Source organism: Microtus pennsylvanicus, chromosome 4 (genome assembly GCF_037038515.1).
Source record: "Microtus pennsylvanicus isolate mMicPen1 chromosome 4, mMicPen1.hap1, whole genome shotgun sequence".
NCBI lineage: Eukaryota > Metazoa > Chordata > Mammalia > Rodentia > Cricetidae > Microtus > Microtus pennsylvanicus.
The window spans coordinates 61,588,463-61,603,163 of NC_134582.1; positions in this window are offsets into that span (position 1 = coordinate 61,588,463).

Consider the following 14,701-nt stretch of genomic DNA (forward strand, 5'->3'; position numbering starts at 1 on the left):
CAAGGATTATACTAAGGGGCCTATATTCAATGACTAGCACCCACATTACAGCTCATAACTGCCTCTAACTCTAGTTTCAGGGAATATGACACCTTCACACAGATATACATGCAGACAAAATACCTATACACATGAAATAAAAATAATTAAAAAAGATTTCTTTTTCATCTATGTTTATAAATGATATTAGTCTATAACTTTCTTTATTGTCTTTTTGTGTTGTTTTCATATCAGAGTAATAGTGACTTAATAAAAATATTGTAAAATTTCATTCCAGTGTTTAATTTTGTGGAAATATTTGAGAAACATTGATATTAGTTCTTTGAAGGTCTTTTAGAATTCTTCTCTGAATCCAGCTGAACCTGGAATTTTTTTATTTATTCATTATTACTTTAATTTTTTGGTTAAGAGAATTTTTGATCACTGCTTCTATTTCGCTAGGGGTCTATGTATGCTCAACTTGTTTATTTTATTTTAGTTTAATTTTAGTATGTTGTATATTTAAAGATATCTCTCCATCTCCTTTAATTTTTTTCAGTTTGGGGACATACAGATTTAAAAGGATGTGCTTATGATTCTGTGAATTCTTTTGGTATCTGTTGTAAAAGGTCTTACTTTTTTAAAAAAATCAGTTTAGATCTTTATTCTACATTCTATTTTTTTTTTGGCCAATTTGGCAATTTTCTCAAAGAACAAATTCTCCATTTCATTGAGTCTTTGTATTTTTGTTTTCTATTTTATTGATTCAACCCTGAGTCTGCTTATTTCTTCCCATCTACTTTTTATGAATAGTATTTATTCTTGTTTATTAAAATAGTTGTTAAGTGGGTCATCAAGTTATTAATATGTGATATCTTAAGCTTGTTCTTTTGTTCATTTTTCAGTTTCTTTGTTTTGTAGGTACTTAGTGTTTTGGACTTGTCTCTTAGAATTCATTATATTCTGTAGCTTTGTAATGTTGTTTCTATATTCAATTTTAAAAAGTTTTTATTATTCTTGATGATTTCCTCCTTCATCCAATTTTCATTTAGTAGTGAGTTGTTCAGTTTCCAACTATACATTTTGCAACTTCTATTGTTGTCTATATAAAGTCTTAATCCTTTATCTTCTAATAGAATGCAGTGTGTTGTTTAAATTTTCTTATCACTGTTGTTACTTACTTTGTGTCCCAATGTGTGACCAGTTTTGAAGAAAGTTCCCAGAGCTGTTGAGAACTTCTGTACTCTTTAATGTTTGCATGCAATGACCTACAGATGATAGTTTCCCTCGATTTTATGATGTTACTTACCTCCAGTGTTTCTGTGTCCATACTTTCTATCTGATGACTTGTCTACCTGGTAAGAGTGGAGCATTGAAGCCACCCACCGTCATTGTATGAGGACAATAAGTGGTTCAGCTGCAGGGATGCTTCTTTTATGAACTTGGAATCTTTGTATTTGATGAAATAATGTTTAGAAGTAAAATATCCTCAGTGGATTTTTCCTTTAATGAAGATTTGGTGTCCTCTATTTTTTTCTGATTTACAATGTCTATTTTATTTGATATTAAAATAGTGATGCCTTCCTACTTCTAAGTATCATTTGCTTGGAATGACCTTTTTAATATCCTTACCCTAAGATGATGACTATCTTTGATGATTTTTGGATAAACCACAAAGACTGACTTGTTTTCTAACTGAGTTTGTTAGCATCTGTATTTTCATTGGGGAATTAAGGTCATTAAGAATCATTAATGAGCAATGCTTGCTTATTTATTTCTGTTACTTTGTTGTTATGGATTTCCTTACCTTCTTTTGATAAAGTAGTCTGGGATTAATTACTCCTTGTACTCTCTTGGGTGTACTTAAACTTTTCTTCAGACTGAAGTTTTCTTATGGATTGTGTAATGATTATGCATGAGAGGGATCTTAGAGGAAAAGAGTCAAGAGGCCCCACAGCGGGCAAGAGACATGGACAGAGCTTATGCTGTTGGGGGGTGGGGTGGAGTTTTATTGAGAGTAAGCAAGTGAGGAAGGGAAGAAAAAGAGAAAGAGAGTGGGGGACAAAGACCTGTTTGCCCCTTCAAAAGAACAGCTGGAAAGGGGAAAGAAAGAGGGGAAGTGGACCGAGCTTGTTTCTTGAAAAGACAATTTGTGCCTGCATACAGACTATGTAGTGAATTAGCAGCCACAGGACCCTTGGCTGGCCAGAGTACTGCCTGAGTGCTTCCCACTAGACCCTGGGCTCACCAAAGTACTGCCTGAGTGCATCCCCACCAGGCGGCAGGCCAGCATAATGCCTAAATCCTAACAGAGTAATAGACAGGAATTACTTAAATTTGTTTTGATTGTAAATTTTTTTTCTTGTTCTGTCGATTGTGATTGATAGTTTTATGAGGTATAGTAGTTTAGCTTGTAGAACATCCCTCCAGGCCCTTCTGGGTTTCAGAGTCTCCATTGAAATATCAGATGTGATTTGGTTAGACCTAATTTTTATGTGACGTGGTCATTTTAGCTTGAGGCTTTTACTAATTTTCTCTGTTTTTTCCATTTTGTTTTTCAGAGCTAATTTACAAAAAGCCTTTCTAACAATTTGGTGCAATGTTTCTTTTAAATGGCAACCATGTACAATATCCAAGTCTTATTACAAAGAAAAAAAGTTTTTTCTTCATTTTGAGTTGGTTTGTCAACTCCTACATGAACATAGATATTTGAAAAGTTCATATAAAGTCATTTACTATTAATTTACATATGCTAAAATGGTGAATGTGTTTTATTTCTTTTAACTCAGCTCCATATCCTTTTCTGAAATTAGTGATTTTTAATGTAGGATATGAAAATTCAACATGAATTTGGTTTCCACTGACTTAATCGCATAAAAAAGTAAAGTTGGTGATAAATGTTTTAAAAACTTTTATTTAAGGTTTTATTGATGGCCATTTAGTTAGATGACTTTTTTTGGTTAACTCCTCTATAGACTTCATTTTAGTTGATAACAAAGCAAGGTGGCAGACAGTACATTGAGTGCAGTTTTGGAGCCTCAAAATAAGTATTTTTGTAGTTACTTATTTTTAGTTCCTTCCTCAGAGAACTTTAATGCTGTTTCTCTGTAAAGAAAATGATACAGATGGAACTCACTTGTTTAAATGACACACAAAGCCAGCTTCTGACGAAGGCCAGCAATGTGCTTCAAATTGGATTCTTCACCTTTGGTGAAAATAATTGAGATTTAACTACATACAACGGTATCATGCATGAAAGTAGGTTTAGGAACCTTGGACCTGAAAATAAGGTGTGACTATAAGTGTTTTCACAAAAGACATAGAGAGAAAGAGAGAGAGAAAGAGAGAAGAAGAAGAGGAGGAGGAGGAAGAGGAGGAGGAAGAGGAGGAACAGGAGGAGGAGGAGGAGGAGGAGGAAGAGAAAGAGTAGGAGGAAGAGGAGGAGGAGGAAAGAAGGAAATCACAAAAATAGTGGATAATTATGTAATAAATTTTGATTTTTTTCAAATATCTCTAGTTGGCTACAATCCATTAACCCAATGGAACTTTCCACATGAAAGTTATTTGCCAAATCTTCTAGAAGGAATTTTCCATCATGAGATACTAAGAAGACATAGTCATCCAAACCCTAATAGGCTACAGGATAAGAATCTGCTGTCTCTGTCTTAAGGGAAACTAAATCTTTTTCTGTGAAAGGAAGCGGTCCTTTTGTTTTCAGACAGTAACTGAGAAGCATACTATAACTGTGCTCCCATTCATTTATTTTTGCCCTGCTCAATGCAAAGGAACTTTCGCACAACACCTTATAACTTCATGGACCCTATCTGTGTTCTAAAACGACACTAACTGTTTCTAATTATACTCCCTTCATGTTCCTCTTCTGCTCACATCTATTCCCTGTTGTGTGAAAACATAAGACAATGGCTTCACCTCTCTCATTTTATCTAAGTCAAGTAAAAATGTGACTTTAGTCAAAAAGGAAAGATGAAAATTTCGAATGCTATGAATTTTTCATCTTTGTGTTTAGTTGGATGTAGAAGAAACGGTGACCATTATAGAAATGGGTAGAGAGACAAATGAAAAGACCTACTGTGGTGGTTTAAATAAGAATGACCCTTATAGGCTGATAGATTTGAATGCTTGGTTACCAGAGAATGGAACTATTAGAATGCATGCCATTGTTGGAGTGGCCTTATTGAAGAAAGTGTGGCACTGAGGATGGCCTTTGAGTATCAAATGCTCATGTCAGGCCCACTGTCTCTCTCTTTATGCTGCCTATGGATCCAGATGTAGAGCTACCTTTCTCGGCTACGTCTGTAGCACCATGTCTGCCTGTGTGCTGCCATGCTACCTGCCATGTTGATAATGGATTAAACCTCTGAACCTATAAGCTATCCCTGGCCATTTATAAGAGCTAATGTGGTCATGGTGTCTTTTCATAGCATTAGAAGATTGACCAAGACAGAAGTTGTTACAAGAGACTGTTTTATCATTGCTGGGATAGGCCTGATGGTGCTTCTGTTTGCAGAAATGTGGACTTTGGACTTTGATTAGAAAAGCAGATGAAAACTTTAAGTGTGGCTAAGTGGACCATACATGTAAGGGCATGTAAGACAGTGGCGGTGGGAGTTACTTGAACTAAACCTCTTAAGAAGTTTCAGCGAAGAAGAATATCAGCATGTGACCTAGAGACTGTTCTTCTGATATTTTGGCAAAGAATGTGGCCGCTTTCTGCCCATGTCCAAATAACCCATCTGAGGCTAAATTGAAAAGTTGTGGATTAATCGTTTTGTCAGAGGAGATTTTCAGGCTGCCTGGTATTGACTGTGTTGATTATTCGCTGCCACTGTTATGCAGATCTATAATGAAAAAGAGCAAACCGAGTGAGGAAAAGTATAGAATGTGCAGTTGGAAGAGGAAAGAAATACCAGGAAATGGAATGGAGTCAAGTGCAATGCTCAGGGAGATAACAAGTTTAAAGAGAAACCGACTACTAAATGCAATAAAGGGAATGGTAACTTCATGGCAAGACCACACCTAGCTTCCAACTTGTGAAAAGGAATTAAAGAACAGTTTAGGGCTGGGTGTGGTGGCACATGCCTATAATCCCAGCACTCAGGAGGCAGAAGCAGGCAGATCTCTAAATTGGAGAACAAGTGGGTCTACAGATTATGTTTCAGGTCAACCAAGCTTAGGCGGTGAAGGAGATAACTGAAAATAGAGGGCTGGTAAAAATGGATTTGAATGGGTGGAGGCCTGAAAGCAGAAAGGACCCCAGTAAGCAGCAAAACTTCAGATTTGTCACCTGGTTCTGGTTTCAGACTCAAGGATGGAAGAAAGGGCTTATGGAATCTCCCTCTGTAGCTAAGGAAAGTTCCCAAGGGCCAGGCATGTGTCAAAGATGCCTGCATGGAGGCCCAGAGAGTCCACTGTGTGAAGCTGTGAGGGTGACACCTGGATTGGCTTTGGAGACTCCAAGACATTGGAGATACCAGAGTTGTGAGATACCTGCCAAGGAGAGCTGCTAATAGGAAGTAGATCCAGCCCAAGGAAAGAAGTATGTTTCAGTTAGTAAATGTGAAAGGAGTTAGAGACCTGAAGAACACTTTTATATTAGGCATGGAGATGCAGAGTTTGGAATTTGTCCAGGTGGTTTTCAGCCTTGCTTTGTGTAAACGGTGAATACTTATTCATTTCCCAGCTGCACAGACTCAAATAATCACATAGAAGCTATATTAATTACAACATTGTTTGGCCTACTAGCTCAGGCTTCTTATTAACTAACTCTTACACCTCAAATTAACCCATTTCTATTAATCTATGTATATATTACCACGAGACTGTGTCCTACTAGTAAAGTTCTGGTGTTGGTCTCCTTCAGCAGCTACATGGTATCTCCCTGACTCTGCCTACTGTCCCTCTACATCTCTTCTGCTAAGCCATTGGCCTAAAGAGCTTTATCCATTAGCCAATAAAAGCAACACATATACAGAAGGACCTCGCACATTAGCTTTGGTCACTGTGCTCCCTTTCTTTTCTTTTGACATGGTAATGTATATCCCTTGCCATTGTATGTTGGAAGTATGTGACATGCTTTTCAATTTTTAACTTTCCTGCGGCTTACAGTTAAGAGATTGCTGTGATCTTTAGAAGAGACTTTCAGCTTTGTAATTTAAAACAGTGTTGAGACTGTTATAGGCTTGCAGACTTTTGAAAGTGGACTGAATGTGCTTTTGCATTATGATATTGCTATAAGAACATAGAATTCAGGATGTGGAATATGGTAGTTTGAATAAAATGGCCTTCGTAGGCTCAACGTTTTGAATGCAAGGTCATCAGGGAATAGTGTAAGTGTGGCCTTGGCCTTGCTGGAAAAAGTGTGTCATTGGGGGTGGGAAGGTTCCAAATGCTCAAGCCAGGCCCAAAGAACTGCCTGTGTCCTGATGTAGAACGCTCAGTTCCTTTGCCAGCACTATGTCTGCCTGCATGTTATCATGCTTCCCACTATGCTTATTAACATGATGATAATGGACTAAACCTCTGAACTGTAAGCCAGTCCCAATTAAATGCTTTTTTAAATAAGAGCTGCCATGGTCTTGGTCTCTTCACAGCAATAGGACAATGGCTAAGACATCTATAAATCAACAAAAGAAAATATTCTAACGGTCTTTATTGTGGGGATGATATTGCATCATTCCACTGAGAAGTGGCTGAAGCAAAGAACTGACTGTATGGAGAACTGCTAAATTGTGTGGCTGTCCCTTTAAACATAAAAGATATTTAGAGAGAGAGATATGCCTACATTCAGTTTGATATTCAAAAATGACTTGAGTTTTCTGGATTGGAATACAGTGGCTTTTAAGTAACTTAGTACTAATAAATGTCACCTTGCTTTCTGTCCCTTCAGTCCTTGCTGTCAAAAAGGTCATAAGGACCCCATTGATCTTTCGGGCATCTTCTGATACTTACAATTTTTTTCTTTTTTAAGATTTTGAGGCTGAGTCTCAGGTATCACAGTCCAGAAAGCCTCTGGCTATATAAAGAGGAGGGATTCAGTGGGATTCTTTCTCACACTCATTCCTTGCCGCATCCATCATTGCCCTGTCAGCTGCACTGTTACCAATCCCAGCAGTTTCTCCTTTTCTTTGGGTTGTCAACACCTCTAGAATGCAGCTTGCAACTCGAGGACTGTTGAGCTTCCTTGTCATTGTTAAGGTTCCCGAAAGTTGTCATAACTTTACCCATGAGGAAGAAAGAGTGCTTGCTTTGTGACTTGCCTCCATGGAGGGCTCCCTGAATTAACAAAACCAAAGCTGCTCTGCTGGATGCTAGATGCCAGTGAGGGAAGTGAGCAAATGAATGGGACAGCGGCCTCCTAGGCACTGACTGACTAGAAGGACTTTACCTAGAAGTGGGCTCAGAAGGGAGAAGGCTGCATTGCCCTGGCAGATTCTAGAGCACATGAACAATCAATGAAGGAATCAAGGAATGGCACAAAAAAGGAGCTAATGTGTTTGACTGCCACAGGAACATTGAAAGTAAACAATATGAATCCTCAAGATCTGAATTTCTGACCTATGGAACCTAGAGCAGAGCTGTATCTGTACTTGATACCATGAGGATTTAACTGTGATCATCAAAAGAGAATCTCTTAAATAAATCAAAACTCCTTCCTAAAAAATATACTGAGTTAGGAACTGTGGGTAGAAGTCAAACTCTCCTGCGAGTTTTACCCATCATGAAGAAGTTGCCATCTTCCTATGTCGGTGAAAGAAAGCCTTTTACTTCTTTTATTTTACTAGGTTGCACTGTGTCATTTCATATATGTATAGACTGTATATTAAAAATCCCCCCAACTCCTCCTACTCTCTTTGTCCTTTCCATGCTTTATTACTTCTCTAGCCTGTTTATAAATCTAACAAAACATAGTAAGTCTAACCACTAAACAGAACTTATTCTCAGCAATTTTCTTATAACCTTTATAAAAGACTAATTCTAGTGGATTAAAACATAGTTTGCCTACTAACATTTCTTGGGTTTTTTGGTTACTGAAGAATTTTAAATGAACTAATGAGGAAAAAAATCTCTAAATATTTTAGAAACCATAAAAGTCTTTGCAAATGTCACCGGCATATGTAGACAAAGACAGACGAACATTTCTTGAGAAACAATTATATATCTTGGACTCTAATGATCTCCAAAACTTTTTTGTCTTTAAGATATTTTGAAGAAATATGTAATTGTTTCCAATTCATTCTTAAAGAAAAACAATGTACAATGAGAAAAATAAATGAATCTGGCATTTGAAAGCTAGTTCGTCCACTTGCAAAATCTGTGTTCTGAATTTTTCTCCAAAGATAATAAAACATTTGCAAAGTTTCTTCCAGTTTGGAAATTCTAAAAATGTATTTAGATCATAACATTAACCATCTAGCAAAACTTCAACATGGCTAAATGCAACTCTTCACATATACCTTCTCTGAACCTGGAAACTGGAAGTGGATTGAGAAAGCCAGGCAAATGCTGACTGAACTAATTTAAAATTCATGCTTACAAACCTCAAAGGGACTGATATCCTACCAAGACACACCTGCTTTAAACATTCTTGGTAAGTTTACTCTATCACTCAATTCTCTCTTATAAGCTCCTCTTCCCTCAAAGCTCTGAAATCTCTCTCTTTACCCTCAGCTCCTTGGCAAATCATTAATTCACAGAGGCTTTGAGAAAGCTCTAGATGCATCTGTCTATACTTATAGTCCAGTAGGTCTGAGGAACTTTTGATTTTGTTTCTCTTGTATCACGATGGACTGGCTAGCTACAGTAATCTATTGGTACCACACCCATCTATGCTTCTGATGTCAACTCCTTATCAATTAACAAACTTTCTTCCTTAAATAATTCATTGCCTGTCAATTACTGCCTGGAGTATGCTAGAACATTACAAGGAATATATACATGTGTATAAATGTACATAGACACACATGCACATGTGTGTATTTATCCCTGAGTCTGCAGTAACAGAATGCAACAGACTAGTAAAGAGACATTTACTCCTCATAGTCCCAGAGCCTCCTGGTCTTCAGAATTTGCCTTGCTTCAAGCTTAACATTTTCAAGCTAGATCTTTGGAAATGTGAGAGCCAAACAGCACACATTAAAATGGGTTCAACACTTTTCTTGACCCTGAATAATGTGATGTATTTTTTCATAACAAGAAATACTCAGAAGTTTCATGTATATATATATATATATATATATATATATATATGTATGTATATATATATATATTATTTTATTCATTTTTAACAACCTGACCACTCTTTCCCCTCATACTTTTCCTTCAAGTCCATTCCCATATCTCCCCTCTGCCCAACCCATCCACTCCCCCTCAAATTCTTTTCATGAATATCAACCACACATGGCATATCAAGTTAAAGGCTTGATGAGGCAACCTGGTATGAGAAGTAGGGTCCCAAAAGCTGGAAAAAGAGTCAAAGACAGCCTCTGCTCCTACTGTTAGGAGCCCCACAAAAACACCAAGCTACATACAACTACCACATGTATGCAGAGGGACTAGGTTTGCCCCATGCGGGCTCCCTGGTTGTCAGTTCAGTCTCTGTGAATCCCGATGAGCCTGGGCTATTTGGTTTTGTTGATTTTCTTGTGATGTTCTTGACACTACTGGGTCATACAATCCATCCTCTTGTCTTTCTTCAGCAGGATTTCCTGAGCTCTACCTAATAGTTGACTGTGGGTCTCTGATCAATTATTAGATGAAGCCTCTCTGAAAAAAAAATCATCATCTAAACCTACATATTTAGTCACTTTTCCATTTACTTGATGGGATTCCATGCCTAGTGAATTGAAAGGAATTGGGTGCAGCTTCTGTTACAGACAATGACTTCCTTGTTTGTGGATACACAAAACTACTGATGCCGCAGTATTGAACTTCTGGTAGACACTCCTGTAACAAGCTAATGTAATAACTAAGGATTTTTTTTGAGGTACATCTGGACTCTTGTTTTAAAATATTCTTCATCAGTAATTTAGTACTACACTGTTTTCCTTTTAAACAGCAAATTTTCACATGATAAGTAAAGCATTGTATAAGTACATCACTAGATGGATTATATGTGTACAATCTATACTTATTTTTCACAAATATATATGCACATGATATTTGTCTTTGTGGAAATTAAATCATAAGTATACCTCATAGACATATCTGCTATAATTGAGACATAAAAGAAAAGGTTTTCCTATATTTGTCTGCTATTTATATGTAGTCTTATGTCTGTTGTCCAGGTAACATTATTTAGTTATATTGGTCCATTGGATTACATTCTATTATTTCTTAAAGTAAGACATCAAATTCACTGTCATATTGTCAATACAATAAGCTTTGATTTTTGCAGACTCTCAACCACCTTGTGTACCCTTGACAGAGCTGACCATGCTCCCTTTCTTAAATCTCTCTCTTCAGGTGTCATCTCAGATACCGAGCAGTTTCTGACAGCTTTCTACTGATCGGCGCTGGACCAATTGATGTGGGCATATGCTCTGGCTCATCCAGGATTGCCAAGGGATAGAGCATCAATAATCTTAAAGGATTCACTTTTTATTTTTTGTGACTACAGAATATGATTTCAAGATGCTATTCCTTTTTTTGTGTGTGTGCCCTTACACACTCCTTTGCATTTTGCTTTGTAAAATTAGAGACAAATCTCCCTGGTCCCAGAGCTCATGATGACCTGATACACTAAAACACTACATAACTATACAGACTCTTGGCTGGTACTGAGAACATGAAAGACTCAGAGTAGCAGTGTTTGTTTTGCAAATCAGGGCATTGCAAGATCTTATCAATTTTTGTTTTCAATAGTAGTGAAAGAAATCAAATGAACTGTTCTTCTGCAGAATCTTATGAGATTCAGAAACCATCTACCAGGACATGGAGAATTAAAAGGACCTAGCTCTCTACAGAATTATAACCTCCCAGTAGACACAGATGACTTTATACCACTGCTGCACTCTGTCCTGATATTGAAGTTATTAAGAATGTATCTCTTCATTGTTGTTGTTATTATCATTACTTGGTTAATAACACATGTGGCTTATATTTAATTTGCCTTATCTTGTTTCTTAGGCATCTCTTCACGTGTAGCTCCAGTTATGTCCTTGTCTCTGAATGAAACAAGTGACTCTCTTCACTTCCCTTCCTTTTGTCTGGGATGCAATTTCTCAGGTAGCCACAAGATGTCAGTCTGTCCAGTCTCTAGGCACTATCTCACCATCCTCTAAGCTTGTGCTGTGCTTGCTTAGAACTCATTCTGTCGTAGTAGCCGTCCATACTCTTTAGAAAACTGACTGACATTGAGAAGTATTTGTTTTCATTTTTGTTGTCTTATCTGTCTTCAACCAAGAATATAAACCTTTGAAGACAGGCATGACAGTGTACTAGAAGATCAGCACTCGGGAGGTTAAGAAAGTCCATCCATAAACCTCCTATATTTCTATCCCCTCTCTCTACCCATATTTGTAAAACTTCATGCATTTGTATTTATCTTTTTATAGAAATTAACATGTAATAAATATTAATGTTGCTTATCATCTATACCATATATATCAATATACATCTAACTTAGAAAATCATGTTGTCTATAATCTAATAATCTATAGCTGTATTTTAACCAATACAGATAACAAATACAAAATATAAATAATAAATTATTCTCTTTTTTCTAATCTTGAATTCCCAGTTATAGGACATTTTCTGTTTATTGAGTTTCACATATAGTAAGTGCTCAGTGAATATTTAGTTAATATATAATTAAATAACATTCTGTTAGAAATAAACAAAGAACAGATCGATTTTAGGCTCTTGAAATAGAGTAACAAAACAAAACAATCCCCCCAAACAAAATAAATACCCCCCCAAAACCCTAAAAAACAGAAATGAATGAAGAAAACAAATGCTTTACAGTTTGGTCACACCGGGGCTGGATTGGGGGGTTGGGGGAAATCTAATTGCTCTACAGAATGTCAGTGTATATTTTGTTATTTCAAAGGAAAATGATGAGACAGTGGCTAGATACTACGTAGATTTGGCCGTGAGACAGAATAACTGGACCTTTTCTAGGGTTAGGGGCACTAGTTGCCTCCAGTACTCCATTTTCTGTTGGGAGACATGGTTTTTGTTTGTTTGTTTGTCTGTTTGTTTTATGGTTCTATTGTTTGTTTTGGTTCTTTGTTTGCTTGTTTTCTAAGTCTGGTTCTGAGAAAATGGCATAGACCTTCTATTTTAAAGATCCCTTCCTCCATATTTGAAAGAAAAAGTATATCAGAGGTTTTATGGATTGTATATATAAGATAACCCATTCCAAACCTGGAAGAGATCTTTGTCTCTGTGTCCATTCCTTTGGTAGGTGTAAGAGAGAGGAGAGCAGGGTATTTGTGTTTATTTTCTCCAGGAGATTCAGGTTCCAGTTCCTAGACTGAGAAGATTACTCCATGCCCTCCTCTTCATTACTAAACCATCCTGACTTCTCCAGATTCGAATGTTCCCATCATTCTTTTGATGACATGACATTCAAGAGTTTTCCCACCTTCACAATTAACCACCCCAAAATATGCTGTCCAACCTCATAGCAATGATTGTCTCTGAGAAGTTTCCCTATTCTGTACTGTTTGGATCTTCCACTTTGTAATAAACTTCCTCACATTTCTATACTTTGCCTCTTTTTGCTCTCTCTCTCTCTCTCTCTCTCTCTCTCTCTCTCTCTCTCTCTCTCTCTGTGTGTGTGTGTGTGTGTGTCTTTTAAATTCTTTGTCTTTCAGGCTCCTGACATGACAGATAGCAGTATGTATCTTATCTATCTCTCTGGTAGTCTTTCCAGCTTTGACGAGCCATAGATTTTACAGCAAGAAGGGAGCAAGTGATTGCAGTGTGTTTATCAATGGGATTGTGTTTGCTCTAAGAAAGCCTGAGTCTCTTAGCTGAACTGGATTTCTTTTAGTTTTGTGTCCAGGTTGTTGCAAGGAGTTGGTCATGGTAGTAGTAGTGGACAGTTTTCTGTTTTTTTTTTTTTTTTTGCAACACTGCTCCAGATTAGGCACTGATCATTATGCGATATTAAAGTCATTTGAACTTTATTAAATTTACTTTTCTTGAATACTTATATTCACCAGGAAAATTTAGTAGACTGCTAACCAACTACCTTCCTTGAAAATATTGTGAAAATGTGGTGTGTGAAAAGGAGAAGATCAGGGAGACATTATCATTTCTCACAAGGAAATAGTATGGAAATACTGTAAATACAGTTCATATGGAATCAAACCAATTATTCATGTTCATTTTAAAATTTACTTTTATAATTACCTTATGCTTCAGTTGTCATTGGAAATACAAGCAATGTCACACCTTTTATTCCTAGTGAGGTTAGGATGCTGTAATTCCTCTTTTACGTCAATGTTCAAATTAGCTATCACACAGTATCATATGCATGGGGTTATATTGATTGAATTTCAGTATTTTGAGTTTGTTGCAGTTTTCAATATAATTTTCTTCTTTCTACTTTTCCAACATTCTATTACTGTCACTCAAGCAGGGAGCCAAATTGAAGTTTTGAAATGGTGACTTGATAATTATGATGCTCAGTGTCATTCCACATGTCAATAAACAGCCACAGAGAGCAACACTGCTGACTTCCAGCAGAGATCTTGTCCTGGCTTAATCAAAGAGTGTTTGACTAAAATGGGTACTGATTTATTCTGATGAACAACTTGTAGTATTGTTTAGAATTTGGAGTAGTTTTCAATATGTAATTTATTCAAAATTTGCAAATTTATTGAATATCTATTACCATATGCCAATCATGTAGTAGGTGTAAAATCGACAATGATATCAAATTACAGTAGAGGGAGAAAAGGAAGAATATTTCTGATTGCTGGGAGAGCATTGAAAATGCTATTTTAGCCAAAAGATAATAATAATAAAGGAAAATCAATCAACTGAGCTATCTTCTTTCTTTTCAGTGGTCCTTTACAAAGACCAGATCTCCCAAGATTTTGCTACACTATTAGAGATCACAGAAGCTTTGATGGGATCATTTACTTAAACATCTGGTCCAGCTATTAAGATTTAAGGCTGTTGAATGTAGGTACCACTATGAAATACCAAATAAATAAAATGTCACAAAGTGTTTTTAAAATTTATAGTTTATCACCTACCAGTTCCAGTATTATCATTAAGTTTAGAGGTAAACTGCATTTATTTTTTATTTATTTGAGGCATAAATTTATTATGAACTCATACTACATTGTTTGCTAGGCATAGTGTCAATCAAGTGGACTCATCCATCTTTCCACGATCTTATAAAGTATAAGAGGGAGTCATCATTAAAAAAAAATATCGAAAAAGAGACTCCGATTAAAGTTTGTAAAAATTATGATGATAATATTTCTGCTTGGTAGATAAAGGCACTTGAGGCTAACCCAGCAGCCTGAGTTCAATGCAGGGACCAAACCTTACATAGGGAAAGGAAACAACTGACTGCTGTAAGCTCTCCTCTGCCCTCCACGAGCTTGCCTTGCATACACATAGCACCATTCCTCCAAAACAACTATATGTAAACATATTAAGTTAAAATATAGAATATGTAAGGGCTGTTGGCTGCATAGTGGCTAATGGTTTATTTCAATTATGATAATGCCTCATTATATTT